The sequence below is a fragment of the Sturnus vulgaris genome, chromosome 6, assembly GCF_052056855.1.
Source record: "Sturnus vulgaris isolate bStuVul1 chromosome 6, bStuVul1.hap1, whole genome shotgun sequence".
NCBI classification, from domain to species: domain Eukaryota; kingdom Metazoa; phylum Chordata; class Aves; order Passeriformes; family Sturnidae; genus Sturnus; species Sturnus vulgaris.
In genome coordinates this window covers 20,665,618-20,676,850 of record NC_142248.1, presented here as the reverse complement: position 1 = coordinate 20,676,850, position 11,233 = coordinate 20,665,618, and the positions used below count along the sequence as shown (strand labels likewise).

Genomic DNA, 11,233 nt, shown 5'->3' with positions numbered 1-11,233 from the left:
GCCGCCTCCTTCGCGCTGCCGGGCTGGCTGAGCCGGCCGAGCACAGGCCGCGCGCCAGGCGTACAAAATAAATGTTGGTATTGGTGGCCCATGAAATCGACACTGCGGTTTCCTGCCGGCCTGGCCCGTGGGCCTGGCCACGGGGTCTGAGTTCCGCGGGGTTTAGTTTCGCTGGGAGAAGGGATAGTGCGGGCGGCAGCGGGCCAGGTGCTCCAGGGGCAGGGAAAGGGTTTGGCACCGCCGCTCTCCACAAGTAGACGCGGTGATACAGGCTCGGGTTGGGTATTAATCGTCCACAGCATATCGTTTTTTACTGTCAGCACGGGAACAAAAAAAAATCAAGCGGAAAACAAAGTGAGATGCATCGCGCAGCTTTCTTATTCGGAAAGGAGAACGGGAAATGTAAGGGACAGAGAGCGTGCTGATCTCATTCAGATCAAAAAGCTGTGGCAAACGTCTAGCACGCGTTAAGCTGCTTCACGTTTGTGCTGGAGGAAAAGATGCTCCGTAGAAACAATACGTGCAGCTCAACCCCAGCTAAAACAATTTATCCCAAGGAAATTCAGGTTAGAACACAATGCAATGAATGTAGTTCTGTGCAGACATGCGTTTTATATATGTGTTTGTGTATATGTGTGTACGAGGGAGGGAAGAAAAGCGAGTGTGGGAAAGAGACAGTAAATAACGAGGACAAGTAAAATGGACCGGTAATAAACAATTGCAATTGGGGATGGCATGAACTCTGTGCATTGGATTAACCTCGAATGACCTTACCACAATTGTATTTATTTAACCAATTTCATAACAGGTTGCTACTGACACACACACACATACAAGTTAATGATCAGCAACCACTCTTTTTTCTGTTGTTTGGTTTGGGAATTTTTTTTTTTTGCTAGAAATTCAAGTGGTTTGGGGGTTTTTAAAATCCTGACAATTTATAATTATTTCGTTTCTCAACACTGAAGTCAATGTATGGGATTTCTTAAAGAAGAGTGCAATGAGGAGGATGTTATATGATTCTACCATGGCAAGGGGTAAGAGGAAAGGTAAGCTTTCTGCATATTATTATGATTACGATGATCATTAACTAATATGTGTCATTACGGTGCACTAGGATCCCATTAGGGTGGCTGGGCCCAGTGCGTTTTCCTACTCGGTCTAGCATGTAATGATTCGGTGTAACCAGATTCTTGAGAAAGGACAGGTTACGTAAACATTTACTGATGTGGAGTAACTATACTATTTGTACTCTGATATGCAGGAAGGAAAGTGTTGATTAACACAGAAGAAAAAAAAGCGAAATTAGCTGATTGCATGCTCATAAGTGCAAGCTGTCATTGAACTGCTTTTAAAATAGACACAGCTGGGTGTTTGTGTTGAAAAATTTCTTGTGTTTTTGCTAATACTGAAATAAGCATGATTTTGTATACCAAACATTTTCAGATCATTAAAATTTGTAATCTGTGCTGGTTTTAAACACAAAGAAAAGAAACAGATTCATTTCGTTGTAAAATTTGCTGATATTATATTAACTCAATCAGGTCTGTACAAATGGTGTATTGTGCCTTATCAAATCTCTTTGATCCATTTAATACACAAAGTGCCAAACGTGTGTATTGTTTGTTAACATTGAACATTTTATTCAAATCCCAGCTCTGTAGCAAACTGGAGGAGTTCTTGTTTAATGTAACACTGACATTGCCTGTTGAAATTTTAATGCCTTGAGGTGTTTCTTAGGTCAAAGCTGAGTTTACTTTGTGTTTTGATCAGGAATGAAAATGTAGCAGGGAAGAAAATAGAAGTTTTATCTTTTTTTCATTTCTGAGCAAAAGGCTAACACTGCAAGAAGTACACTTTAAAAACAATCTGATGATCTAGATTTAACATTTGGTCATTTGTCAAAGATGCGGAACAAAACTCTGTGCACAAACTTAGGATTTATATATTTTTTTAATGCCGTGGATATACAGTTCTACCAAAAAAGGAAATGTTTTGTCCGATATGTAGTACATATCTTTCTAAATCCATGAAGATTAATTCATTGTTTACAGGAGAGAAAAGGATATGTAAGAGAAGCCACGTCAATTATAATTTCTGCTGGACTATAACTTTCGAGTGCTTTTTTTCTTTTCTTTTCCCCTTCGGCAGAAAATACACCGTTTATAAGACTAGAGATATTTACTTTGAAAATGCGAGAGTCTTGCTCTAACGCCATTTCTTTCTGGAGCTCTGCCCCGAACATGACTCCAGTGGTACCTTTGTGCGTTGGGGCACTGCATGAGTGGCAGGTTTGACTACTCAACTCTGGCTAAACCCAAATTCTCTTAAGAAAGTCCCTCATGGCAGCATTTTCTAACAGGAAAGGCTTTGTGGAGTGTTTGGAACAGAAGCTTGTGCGTGGAACGGAGGCACACAGCCCCAGCCCTGTGAAATGCGGGTGGGTGTGCAGAGGGGAGCCGGCTCTGCAGAGTGTGAATGATGCCTCACCTGCACGCTCGTCGACGTTGCGGATCGACCGAACCAAGCGGCGGGGATGGGCTGAGAGTATCCAGCTCCGAGGTCAGAATGGAGCTGAATAGCTGAGCTGAAACGTCCTGGCTGAAGTGCCATTCAACAGCGATCTCCGTACAGCACTTGGGTATAACTCGTAGGGATAGTGTTTCAAGCACATACTTCCCTCTTCCCCTCCCCCCCCCTTTTTTTTTTTTTTTTTTTATTTTTATTTTGCTTTAAAATTAAAGGCCAAAGGAAGAAATGATCCTCTCCAATGTACACTTAATGCATATAGCGTACTTGCCTTGCACCACCCCCAGCTTCAGCCTTCAATCCTCCTTCACACGGGTATAGTGGCTCTGTACTCTCGGGCTCTTTCAAGGCGGTTAAGCTGCTAAAATGTACTGACAGCTTAAGAAATGAATGAGTTTTTTTTTTTCAGCCATGAAGAAAGGGTATTTAATAACCACGCTTCGATGGCATCATGCTTCCATGAAACGAGTCCGGACACTTTGGTTTAACTATCAGTAATATCACATTCGGTACAGTAAATGCCTCCATGTACGCTTATATAATTCTATTCCCCCTTGACTATAAACTTGTGTTATTTATTCCAGGCTACCTGAGGCAATTAAGGTAAGGACTGCTCAGCAGATACTGATATCCTGCTGCTAAGGCATGGCGAATGGGGACGGAGCAGTGCTCTAACAAAGAGAAAGAGGTAGTCAAACATTTTGAAGAGGAGTGAATGGGTCTGAAGGTGGATGGATGAATGGAGGCAAAGAGAGAGAGGAAGAAGCATTCAATGGTCCAGACTTCTCTCACATTTGTAGATTTAAGTTTAGGTATCCGCCTCTAGCCAGCTTCCAGTTAATCCTCAACAGCTTCTAGTGATTAGAAGTTAGTCTATTTAGCATGCTATATCCTTCTTCCATTGGTTTTAGTTACAAGTTATACGATTAGGATTGCGAGAACAGTAGTGAACTAAACTTCCCAGTAAGAGGTCTTCACACCAGGGAAGTGTTACTTTGCTGCAGCAGCCCTGCCTCGTCAGTCATTAGGAAGCTGCAGGTTGTCAGAGGCTTCTCTTGCGCGCACACAAGCGCAGACACACACGCGCACACACACAAAACCACAGCACTAAAACTAAATTAAGAAGCCGATGATTAAGACAAGCGTCTACGAGGCCTGTCATTTCAGCATCCTTCCATCATAACATTGTGGCACCAAGAAATTTGCTTGAAAACCCTGGAAAAAAAAAGTCTATGGGAGAGCCTCGTGTTTGAGGCTGTTAATATCAAATATAGACTGGGAACTGCCTCGGATGCAAGATAGTATTCCACAGAGGAAAGGAGCATTGCAGAGACCTTGGTGCTATCCGCGCACTCCCGAAACTCTGGTAAGTATCTCTCCCTTCTATTGCAGCAGGTACGCACTGTGTAACTGTAACTGGACCGGGTTTGAAATCTGCAGCTATGTTCCCTTCGGGGAACTCCCCCTAAAGATAAATCTGTAATGAAAGGTCCCTACTGGATGACTAATGGTTATTGGCACTCGGTGCCCCTTTAGGGAGAGCAGCACATATTGTGCCGAAGACCTTGCAAGCACACTTTAAATACAAACCTTTTAGGTTTCCCTCCCATGCATACACATCTCTGTTTTCGGGCTAGCTGTGTTGTGTCTCTCCCCCCTCCCCCCCTTATTTAAGCTCTCTAGTCTTCCCTCCCCCCACCCCATTCAGAACTAATTGCTCAGTTGCTTAAATGTTTAAAAAAGAGCTAAATTTCTCCATCCGATGATCTTTTGAGAAGCTGCACTGTACCATAAGGAGCCGCCAGCAGGGCACTGTGTACCTTAGAGGAGCCTGCGCAACTAGGGGAGAGGTAGCGTTAAAACAATGACATTAATAAACTAAGTGCACTGAGTTCCCCTCCTGTTGAACTTTAGGGAGTTTCTTGGGCGGGCAGAGGTTGAACGGAGAACGTCGAAATGGGAAACAATGGCTGTAGGGGCCAGAAAGCTTCGCTGATGTCGTAAGCGTAAAACAAGACAGAATAGTGACAGAAAGAGATCCGAGTAAACATTGGAGTATACATTTCCCACGGCGACTACGCTGAGTGGAGAGGTCTGAATTAAATCGCCTTAATTAAAAGCTGAAGATTTTATTTATTTATTCCTGTAGCTATAGAATACCATCCACAGAAAGTCAATCTAGGGAGTCTAGAGGCATCCACTAGATTTATTGTGTTTAGCTGCCACTACCAGAATTTTTCAGAGCAGAATATTTTTATACTCACTGCCAACTTGAAGACCTGCGGGTTTTTAGATCGTAAATATCGCTATGATTTTATATGCCAGTCTGCAGAAAAGAGCCGTTATACCGTATACAGCCGTATACACCTGCATAGGCAATAGGCATACCTGTGTAATGAAAGCTCTCCTTAATTCAGAAATCAAACAAAAGAATTAAAATATCCTTTAAGAATTATTCTCAGAGTTATGCGGACGACGGTAGTAAAATGCAAGGGAGAAATGAACAAGCTAAAAGCCTTGTTCCGTTCTCGACATTTAAACACATAATTTTATATTCTGTTGGGTTTACTGTTAAAACGTTCTAGGCCGGGGCTTTTGTCGGCGTTGTGATATTGAAGCAAAGAATGTGAAATAAAATACGGGGGAAAAAGAAAGACCTGGGGAGAAAAAAAACCCCAACAAACCAAACTCCAAGTAGTGCTTGAAGAAGACCTCTATCTGCTCTTTGACTCCTAAGAAACTGTTGCTGGAATATTTTCATGGTGTTGTTCTAAAGCTCTTTATCCTCCTATAAACATAATCTTTGGCAAATGACGCATGGATCTGGTTTTGCAGTTTTTCGGTGACTCGAGAGAAAAGACGCCCTTTCCCCCCCCTCCACGCGCCCCCCCTCCCCGGCTTCCACCCCTTCCCCAGCAGAAGGACAGATACGGTCTCTCTCTGTCTCCCAGCGCTGTTCCCACTCCGTCGCTCCGCCAAAGGCAGCCGGGCGCGGGGGGGCGCCGGTGCCCGGGGGTGCCCCTCGCCCGTCCTACCTGGCCGTGCCGCGCCCGCCGCTGCTCCGTGCGCCACGGGCCTGTCCCCGCACCGCGCCTCCAGCGCACCCCTCGGCTCGGCGGGGTCTCGGACTCGGCCAGGTCAGCTGCGGATCCAATTTTAGGGCCTACAAAAGCGCATCATCCTCCCCTATCCTCCTATCTTCCCCCGCCCCAGGGTCCCCTTGTAACCACAGCAAAATGCCCAGTGTAGAAAGCAAGCCAGAACCCACTGTCCACCCCCCTAGGAGAAGGCGTTTGGCAGCCTAGGAGTGAGGATGATGTTGGCTTTCCCCTGTCGGGGCTCAGGCTGAGGAGGTGCCGTTTCTCTCTCGCGGCCGGACTCGCTCGGCGGGTGTCGGGGTGATGGGGCTGGCGCTAGCGCCAATGAGGCTGCTCGGGAAGCGGACCCTGCTCGCTCCTTGGTGTCCTGGCACAAGCAGGGCTCGCAGGATCTGCCTCTTTGTGTAGCTTGTTCTGAACACTTTTTATATCGGGCAGGGTGGTCTCCATGTTTTCTTTCTTTCATTCTTCCTTTCTTTAGCGGAGGGAGGGGGGAGTGATGGCAAGGGACTTGCTGGATGATTATAACCGCTACCACTTAGAAATAAGTTTCTTGGGGAAGGGCTGTTATCGTACCCTTGATATCAGTGGGTGTGTCCATGTATTATTTTAATATGATATGCCTTTTATATAGAGCTTGTTTTCCTCCTCCCTCTCTCCCCGGCCTCCCCCTCCCCCCCGCTTTGTTTCTGGAATTTGTTTCGCTTTTAAAGCACCAGCACAAACAAACAAACACACAAAAATGACTGGCAACAAGTTAAATCCCATTTGTGTCCCTCCCACCGAGCACGGACCATGCCTCGCTAAAGCCTGGGGCTTGTAGTTTTGCTTCGACAATAATTTGACCAAGAAAATGAAGTGGCTGCAGACAGACTCTCCCGGCATTGACAATGCGGAGAGAAAAAACGTAGAAAGATTTCTCCCGGGATGCATCCCTTTGGTGTGTTTTCTCCTCTCCATCTTTTAGATTGGACACTTGCATAGACGCTCACACACACTGAGGTTATGTTTCCTAGGAGTTTTTAGAAAACAGTGTTTATTATAATCGAGCTATAATCGCCACCAAGTAATGAAATCATGCCGTAGCTACGGAAACTTAACAAATAAGTAATTTCCATTTGTCTTGTAGCAGAATATTGCAGAGGATGACATTACACTTTATTTTCGCGTTCATTTCAAAACACCAATGAAAGGACAAAGAAAAGTCTCTCAAGTCGTTGTACACGTTGGAATTAATTAAACGATACTAGTAGTTCTTTATTATTATTTTTTTCTGCCTTCCAAGGCGACTTTAACCTAATTTCTGTGGCCATACTAAAGAGGGAATCCGCAAAAGCAACAAGCTTGGTTCTCACTGAAGGTCGGTATCATGTCCCTCTAAAGCTTCACGGAAAGCATCTCACAGTGAGCCACCCGCGCATTCATGCGCCTTCCCTTAGTTTTGCCATACACAGTAATGGAGAAAACATTCCTCTTTGACTGTACTTAAAAAAATATCTTTTTACCCAATCGCACGGTTTGCAAACCGTAGTTCAACTTTGTATGTTGTGGTGGGCACGTGTTTTGTCATATGAAATTAACTTGTGAAAGCCTTTGTATCATTTTTTGATTTGTGTTTGTCGACAACGCAGATCATACATCTCCGCGTTGATGGTTGATACAATTGCTAAATTAAAGGCATGCTTTCGGCTTTGGAAAACAACAACAACAAAACTCCAGCCCTCAGAGAACTCATTCTCAGAGAAACGACCCGAGGAGCAGTAGAATAATTCACCGCAGTATTTTGTATGTGCTCACGGTGTCTCCAAATACTTCTGCATCATTCTGCGCCTCTGTTGTCCGTTCCTAAAGATAGCCAAGTCACTTCTGGGCTTCTCACCTATGATTGCCTACCTAAAAGAACATACGGACAGTATATAGTAGCTCTAAATTCTTGGAGGAATATAATTGACGTGTGTTTCCTCCGTGTCTTTATTCTTCCGTGGTAAATACTAGCAACTGAACTGCTTGTCTTGATGGGTTTCTATATTTGAGCCCCAAGAAACTCCTTAAATCATTGCAATAAAGCCATCAATCCTTCCCTTGCACACTTGAGATTTTTTCCCTCGCTGCTTGTTCTTCTCATTTCCGAGGACAGCGTGTTGAGCCAACGGTCTGGTTTAGGCATTTCTCCGGACTTTCAGATTTTCAATCTAAAGCTTTCAGTATGTTGGGATTGAAATGATGATTTTCCACATCTCAAAAGGGACGAGGCTCTATTTATAAATGTTACAGAAGGTTTCGTTACTTCAGGATCAACAAAACAGGAATAGAACTGCAATTTTCAAGAAAATAGGATTTCAAAATATAGAAATAAAAAAGTAGTGGAGATGATGTATAATTCAATCAAATTACAGAAAATTGCTTTAAAATTCAGAACAGTAGCGATCCATTATGTCTCTGTTTTATTAGTGACAAGTACAATTACTCTAAAATAAAGAACAGTGGTGAATATATAATTGGCTGTAATCATGTTAGTGTTTGAATAAAAATGACGGGGACATTTAACACTTTGACAACAAAATGTTCAGAAACAACTTATTTATTCAAACAGATTTTATTTGCATCCACGTGAAGGAGAAACACACTTTTGCTTACTATAAATCCAGAGGTTTTCACTTTCAATAAAAATATACCTAAAATATATTAATTATTTTATTATTCAAAGCTTAATAAAGTCTCCTGAGTATGACTGTACTTTTATTGATTACTCGGTACCCAAAGGACGCCATCTACAGGAAGAGGTCTCTAGGCTTAACATCATTCTAATAAATGTTGATTTAAAAAAAAAGTAAATCTGAGTTAATATTCCTCTATAAATCCGGCTCCGATTTTACCCACAACACCGATCACAATATTTGCTTTGTAATTGCTTCTTGTGACTCAATTCGTTATAATTTGACACGATCTAGGAATCTGTTATAGGAGGCCTTTTCTCTTTGATACGGCATTTAAAATAATTCACTGAACTCTCTGAAGCAGTACTTTTTCTCCTTCTAAAGGGACTTTTTTTTTTTTTCCCCCCCTCTCAGGATTGTCTTGATCGTCTCTGAAAATGCAGAACAGCCCATGAGATTTCTCCTTTCCACCAACCGTGTGGAAGACGCTTGCAGAACAGCCCTGAAAACAAAACAACTTAATTGAAGGCAGTTCGTGCAACAATTGTGTCATGGAATACCTAACATTTCTTTATCTGTAACTTTTTATTTAATTTTGGATAGTCCAATAAATGGCAACTATGCCAAGCATACTCCCATCCGTTCTTATAATATATCCTTTGCCCCATATCTTGGTACTTAAAGGTGCCGTTTAGCCGTAGCCCAGCAAGGGCTCGGAAACCTATCGAAGTGAGAAGAGTGCCCTTTACTATTCTGACCATGCAAACACAGATCCATGGAAATGGCATATTACTCCGTGACGCGACTCCAACACCCCAGTACAAACTACAGAATGCAGAAATTACGAAGAGAGCTAGAAGAAACTTTCAGGACTCCTCTGCCAGGGAGCTTTTTAAAATTATTTTTTTCGGGTTTAACTCCGAACGAATTTTTCTTTTTTTCTTCTCTTATTTCCATTTTTAAAATTTACTCCCTCCCCCCCGAAAAGTCTCCAAATTTCTGCTTCAGGTGTGTGTGTGCGAGCTCACAGCGGGGTGGACCGCACACCGATCCGAGCGGGTCCCTCCTGCCGTGAGGCGAGCGCAGCTCGGTCCGACCGCGCCTTCATTGCCGGCTCCCAAGGGTCTCTCCTGCCCAGGCGGGTTTCGCCAGCACTTGTAGAATAAAGTAGCTCTGGTTTCTTTCTACTTCAGGCCAGTGATATGAAAGGGCTTTGAAAAATTCGAGAGGGTGGTAGGGGGGTGGTGTATAAACTGTACAGTGAAGAGTCAGAAGGCAGAGATGCGTTGGCACAAAGGCTGAGGAAAATGACCCACGGTGCAACCTCTATTTTACGTGCTATTTTGTAAACCGGGGACAAAAGCCTGGCAACTATTGTTATTTGTACTTCCATTGGAATGGGGCGCAAAGTTTATACCGAAGGTCCCCTTCTATCTTTTCACTTCTGGGCATTGACCGTGAACGTTCCAAATCTAGAGACTGTGTCGTGTAGCTGTTTTCAGACTCGAGGAAAGCTCGGGAGAGGAGGTTTCCTTCCCTGGGGCAAGCCGCTCCCGCAGGCGCCGCCGGGGCTCGGTGGGTCCCTCCCCCACCGGGAGCCGAGGCGGGGGCGCCCCTCTGAACCGGGAGGTCTGTCATTTCTCGGGTGCCTCGTACCAAATCGCAGATGTCAGCCTTTCCCTACGTGTTCGGGCTGCTAATGCGGGCACTTCACACAACAGAAATGCTCAGCTTGGGAGCTTTTCCCAGGGCCAGCCGCCGACTTCGTGCTTCGCATCTGCCTCTGGCGGCCCCGGAGCTCCATGCGGGGGATCCCAGTGTACGCAGTACCCTTTACCGATGGACCATATTCCCGTGGGAGCCGAGCACCCGCAGTGCTTTGCCCCCTGCAAACCGGCCGAAGCACAAACTCCGTACATCTCCACGGGAACACGCTACCAAGGTGCCCTCCTGCGTGTCTTCCGCAGAGACCCTTTTATCGCTGAAATTCACACCATAAAGCCCCTCGCCTAGCAGGCCATCGCATCGCCAACAGAGCCAGCCGCGGCCGGGGCCGCAGAAAGCCTTGCCGGCCCTGGGACTCCGAGGTTTCCCCCGGGGCTCGGTCCTCGTGTGCGATTCCGGCCGGGCAGGCCCGTGTGGAGCGGAGCTGAGCGGAGCGGAGCGGTGCCCGCGGGCCGTGCCCGGGCCGGAGCGGCGGCGGCCGCGCTCGGCGGCTGAGCGGGGACGGAGCGCCATCCGAACGGCGCCGGCGACATCTAGTGGCCACGGGCCGCCAGTGCCCGCCGCGCCGCTCCGGGGCCAGCGAGCACGGCCCGGCCTGCCCCAGAGCGGGACACGCGGCCCGCACCCCGGCCAGCCCGCACCAGCCGGCCGCCGCTTTTCTAAGCATCAGCCACCGCTGTACTCCCCCTCAAAAGCCCTAAAGTTTTCGGTGCAGTGTTGTTACCAGTACAAAATGAGACTCAGTTTTACATATATATACATGGGGCACCGAGAAAAGAATTATAAGCACTTTCGTCTCCCTCCCTCTCCTCTAAAGGACCTCCTTGGAAAAAAAGCAGACGCGCAGGAGTGGCAGTTCCTGCCACTTTCACCCTGAGCGATGTCCCCGCTGGTAGGCACCGTCCCTGCGCACACTGCCTGGGGCACCTCCCAGACCTGAGAAGAAGAAGAGGAGAGGGGAAAAAAAAGAAAAATCCCCAACAATATTGCGGAGACACCGCTGGCGAAAGGAGCCCTCACTATTTAAATCCTAGTGTCAGCTCTCATTAACAGCTCAAGTCATCTTTTCCCCGGGGCAGACCTTGTCTGGTCTATCGAGTTAATGGAAAACAAAACACATGTTTGTATTCTATTATTGCAGCCCCGTTCCTTGCCTTAAGGAGAGCAGGGACAGGCTTCTCCCGCTTCGTGACAAGCTTCCCGAAGCGAAAAAGCTTTCCACTC

The 11,233-nt window shown here is 45.9% G+C and overlaps 1 long non-coding RNA gene across 1 annotated transcript; it reads left to right on the top strand.

The window, feature by feature from the left end:
* Positions 1–1,055: 1,055 nt before the first annotated feature.
* LOC148223351 (uncharacterized) lies at positions 1,056–8,916 on the top strand. The gene is made up of 2 exons (XR_015804561.1): positions 1,056–3,895; positions 8,699–8,916. It is a non-coding gene; the product is annotated as an uncharacterized LOC148223351 (long non-coding RNA).
* Positions 8,917–11,233: the final 2,317 nt, after the last annotated feature.